A 5,942-nucleotide genomic window follows, 5' to 3' on the forward strand; every position below is an offset into this window, starting at 1 on the left:
TATTATTATTATTATTATTATTATTATTATTAAGGCTGCGAGCTAGCAGAATCGTCAGCGCATCTGACAAATGCTTAGCAGCATTTCGTATGTTGGCAGTTCAAATTCCTCAGAGATCGACTTTGATTTCATCTTTAAGAATCGATAGAATAAGTATCAGTTGAGCGCTGGCGTCGATGTAATCGACTTGCCTTCTCCCCCAAAATTGCTAGACTTTTGCCAAAAATTTGAAATCGTCATCATCATCATCGTTATCATCATCGTCATCATAATCATCATCATCATCATCATCATCATTATTATTATTATTATTGAGTGGGAGAGCAGTGCATGCCATGAGCGTGATACTGAGGTAAAATATACGAAGCCCAGTATACCCACCATGATTACCCGTCTGATAAGGGTACACCAGGCACATGCATCACGACCATATGTGCACAACATTGTGATCTCATATCAAGATAAACAGCGCATGACCTTGCAGGTGGGGCCCAGTTAAAATTTTCTTCAGGTCGAGTTGCCCCTCCCGCTCAAAAGATCTCTGAATAAGGGTTATTTAAGGATGCTGAACAAAACACCTATGTTTCCAAAGGTGAATTATCCAAACCCCAAGAATTCCTTCCAAACACATGGCTATGAAGCTCCCCCACTACTTCTGCTCGTCATACACAGTTAGAATACATTATTTCATTTTGGAAAACAGAAATGAATTTTAATGAGTATTACTTACTCGGATATAGTCCAACACTTTTAGTGAGTATTACCCACTCGGATATTGTCCAATACTTTGTCAGTATGGCGAGCGTGTTTACACGTGTTGTTCGAGTGACGGAGATGATACGCAGTTAAAATACATCATTTCATTCAGAAAATAGAAATAAATTTTAATGAGTATTACTTACTCGGATATAGCCCAACATTTTGTTAGTTATTTTAGGCTCTATTTATTGTCTTTATTCCTGTTTTTGGATAGATTTCGGAGCAGTGTTTTATAACTCTCACATGTTAAACGTCCTTATTATTATTATTATTATTATTATTATTATTATTATTATTATTGTTACTACTACTACTACTACTACTACTACTACTACTACTACTACTACTACTACTACTACTACTACTACTACTATTTGGTGTTGATATTTCCTAATACTCATATATCGTTTTTACTTAGAAACATGTTTTCCTGCCGAATACGTCTAGAGAACAACACGGACGCCTTGCATTGGCATTTGAGCAATTTGCTGTATGAGAGTGGAGGATGCAAGATGTTTATTTTCGTTTGGCACCAACAGTGCATGCAGGTGCATCTGAATGTATAATGTTGTTGCTTGATACTTTTTTTTCTTTTTCGCAGCGTACATGCTATATCAGTTAAAGATTTTTTAACGATTTTCTGTTATAAGTTTACAGTAATCGCCATCATAAAATTAACCGCCGCTTCTGTTAATATTATCTTTTACTCGTTGCGTAAATGTTTCTAATTATTTTTTTCATCGTATTTTATTATTATTATTCACTCAATACAAAACAGAGAGCGAACAGAATCGTTAGCATGTCGGACAAAATGCTTAGCGGCATTTCTTTTGGCTATATGTTCTGAGTTTAAATACTGGCCAAGTTAGCTTTGCCTCTCGGAGTCGATGACATAATTACCAGTTGAGCACTAGGAGTGTTCGACTTTCTCACTCCCTCCAAAATTGCTCACTACATTAAACATGTTAACACTCCTTTTACTATCGTTTATGACGCAGAGGATGTCTCTGAATAATGTACTTTGGTGTTTGTTTTTAATTCTAATAATACCAATTTTTAACATCTATGCTTGCAGAATATTGTATATCTGTCTAATGATTATCTCATCGGCATATCAAATAGTACGAAGATCTCCAGTTCTAATACTTCGCTGATGAGGACTAATAAGACAGAAATATAACCTGAGTTATCTCACGAACTTGCTGAAATGATACTGTTGTCTTCTCCTTGTGGTATAATTATTTCTAATTAAATTTTTAAAGCACACCACATTAAATATGTTAGCTCAATCTTGACTATCGACTCTATATCTGAGATACCCTTCGGTCATGACTGACCATGGGATTGCACCTAGAAAGTTACTCTCCCAGGCACAAGTCCGGACAAGGTTGTTTATGGAAGACCAGCAGTCGCCCATGCATACCGGCCTCTCCTCTGCACGCCAGCGTTGTTATCCAAGGGAAAGGCAAAGAGGCCGATGCAGCTCGGCACCTGTGAAGTTGCAATTCATTTCTACAGCTGAGTGAACTGGAGCAACGTGAATTAAAGTGTCTTGCTCAAGAACACAACACGCAGCCCGGTCCGGGATTCGAACTCACAACTTCACGATCGTAAGCTCAACGCTCTAACCACTGAGCCATGCACCTTCACTCAACTCTATAACACATCAAAATATTAGATCATACTGAAGATATATCTATTTATTTATTGTAAATTTATTGTATCTCAGGGGAATAAAGTGTCTTGACGATTTGAATAATAACGCAGTTAATATCGCAGCGACAAACTGACCGCAACGTGTGTGCGCGTGTATGTGCACACATACACACATAGGCCTAAATATACATACACATGCACAGGTATGCCTTCATATACATACACGTACACACACATACACGTACACACACATACACGTACACACACATACACGCACATACACATACACGCACATACACATACACGCACATACACGTTGCATATATAAGTGTGTGGTGGTTTTGTGGGTATGGGTGCGTATGTTTGTGTACATGTATGTTAATATAGGTTTGTTCGCTTGTTTGTTTGCGTCTTGTTTATTTGTGTGTGTGTGTGTGTGTACGCGTGTCTTTCACCAATATATATCAGCGACAGATGAGAAGCCGAAAATTTCGTGCGCGTCGAACGAACACAATTTACGCTGTGCACTAAATTACTGGCACTCCCTTGCCGTGGTCCCCCATCAAACATGCATTAATCTAATAACCGGCCCATAAGAGACCTTCGATCAACAACGTTATTGTTCCACCATTACCGTATTAAATATAAATATAAATAAAATAAAATAAAATAAATGTTATGTAGGTGTGTTTCTAATTTATGCATTAACCTATGTGCACTGACGTTTGCTCGTAGTTGAAGAAAGCAGTTACTTATTTATCTTTACAGCTATTTATATGATTTAGTAATAAGGTACAAAACAAAACTGCACTCGGTAACCCGCCACCACACGTAATCTCATTTTGCTTGTTCTTTTGCTTGTTTTATTTTTTCCACATTTTTTTTTTTTTGATAATAAATCCCTGTACATTGATGCAAGAAACATTAGAAGCAACTTAATTCTGGAAGCTACTTACTCTTAGACCCATAAAGAAATGTTTCGAAATGCTAATTTTTCAATTCACGGGTTTGTATAATAGGCGACTGGTTTAGCTTAGCTTTGTTAGTAACTACCAGGCAGCGATCTAGGATACAGAACGTTCGCTGTATATAGCAATGACGTAAGATACACCAATAGAGACAAAGTGATTCGCAATGGAAACTGAATATGAAATCAAAATGTAAAGAACTGGAACAAATATCGTACATCAATCATACTGATCTAGTCTATTCAGTTGAAAATGAATAGCGACCAAGTTCTGCTGTTGCTCTCTGTTCCTTCGGTTACGTTCTCGACGTCCCGTCGGATTAAATGAGTAGGGCAGAGAGTGTATGTACGTTTACTTGCGACTGAATAGGCACCGGGGATAATTGGCGAAATTGTAGTGTATATTGCCAAGTCATATTCGCTTGCTAGTCACAGCTATGGTCTTTGAAATAATCTAGTATAACAGCCATTGGCCAAAGTCAATATCATTCTGGACATTGCAGCAGTTATTGCGGTGTGTGTGCATGTGTGTGTGTGTGTGCGCGCGCAGACACACACACACGCACACGCTCATATCAAGCACATGATTGGCCATAGTGAAGAGATAATGTGTAATGACTTTATTTTAAGGGAAACGGAAGAGTTAACTGGGAGTTTCCAATTTCCATCTATTTATCAACTTTTAAAGGTAACTTTAGCGATAGACTGTATCTACACAGTTGTCATATCTGGCCCAAATCGTCATATCTGGTTCAAATGTCTGGCTCAAATTTGGCTCATATCTGGCTCAAAAACATATATGGAATTACGTAATTTTGAACAGGTAATATATATATTACATATGTATGCATGTATGTGTGTGTGTGTGTGTGTGTGTGTGTGTGCGTGTGTGTGTGTGTGAGAGAGAGAGAGAGAGAGAGAGAGAGAGAGAGAGAGAGAGAGATTATGTGGTCTTTGATACACTATGTCTGAATCTCTGAAGTAAAAGCTGAACTAGTCATGAATGGTATATTTTTCGTCAGAGTTCCTCTCGGTCAAGGCTGATCTGGAAATTATAACATGTAAAAAGAATATCGAAGGCAAAACAAACAAAAACAGAATTAATATCTTCGGTATGATATTTCGCTAGCTTACAGTAGATTTAATTAAAGTTGATACAAGAATAATAGCTAGGTAAGTAGTTTCACTCATTGACTTGTGTGCACTCAACGGCGAAATTTGTGTATAACAAAGAGTGCTTCGTTAATCAAACAACGAAGATTATGAGGAAGCACGCCTCACTGCTGTAGATAGCAAACACACTGATGAATTGTTTTGTTAACCTACAATGTAATATAGAAATTTAGTGATTGGCTAATGAAGAGGATAATGGAGACCGACAGTTATGTCATTGTTCAATAGGCCACCATACGTAACTTCTCAAGGGGCAATAACTTCTTACGTAACTTCTTAGCGAATGAAAACCGTCAGTCGGTTTCAATTTCCAACTGATGAAAATTTACGACACTTTATGTTTATTTATTTATTTATTTTTCTCTTACCCTGAAACATAGTCTTCTTCCCTTGTGGAAAATATATTAATATACCGAAATGCTTTAAAGTAACTACAACCTAACCATTTTGGATTACTAATAACTAATTAATCAGTGTGTATGTTCGTGTGTGTGTTAGTGTGTTTATCTGCCTCCAGGAATGTATACATAACTGAAAAAAATACACAAGCACATACTGTATGTATATAAAATATTTATGTATGCTGAACGTTATATAATGATAGACGATATAACGGTTGGCTGGTTGATCGTCCAATCGCGCTTTTCATCAAAGAGAGATAGAGAAATAGAGAAAGAATGAGAGAGAGAGCGTGCGAAAGAGAGAGAGAGAGAGAGAGAGAGAGAGAGAGAGAGAGAGAGAGAGAGAGAGAGAGAGAGAGAGAGAGAGAGAGAGAGAGAGATAGAATGTGAAAGAGAGAGAGAGTGAGAGAGAGAGAGAGAGCGAGAGAGTTATAAGAGCTGCAGGGTGAGTGTACATACGAGGCTTGGACACATTTTTGAATGAAATTTTGGCGATAGATTTTCCAGAGATTGGATTGCAGTTATGTTGATGAAGCTTAGAATAACAATAATATATATTTGTTGCAATATATATATATATATCAGGGACGTGCCGCCTAGGTAGGCAGAGTAGGCAGTGCCTACCTTGAATAAAATAGATCGATAGCAATATTTCCTCTAATGGCAAAATATGCACCTAATTCAATAAAATTATGAAAGTTAGTCTGATTACTATGTATAAAATGCAAAATGTTTTATTTTATTTTTTGTAAATTAGGTAAGCATAATTCGCCCCTGCTTTTCAATCTCAGTATTTAAGCTACGCATAATACAACACCGTTTTCTTTACGTGCTATAAAGGCAGAAATAGATCTGCCTTCAACTCAGTCGCGCGCTTATGTTTCGCTTATTTTTTTGTGTGTTTTACTACATAAAAGTCACCAACTGTCTACTCTGAGTAATTATTGACGTCACGTACCTGATATATATATATATATATATATATA

Source organism: Octopus bimaculoides, chromosome 2 (assembly GCF_001194135.2).
Source record: "Octopus bimaculoides isolate UCB-OBI-ISO-001 chromosome 2, ASM119413v2, whole genome shotgun sequence".
In the NCBI taxonomy this organism is placed as follows: domain Eukaryota; kingdom Metazoa; phylum Mollusca; class Cephalopoda; order Octopoda; family Octopodidae; genus Octopus; species Octopus bimaculoides.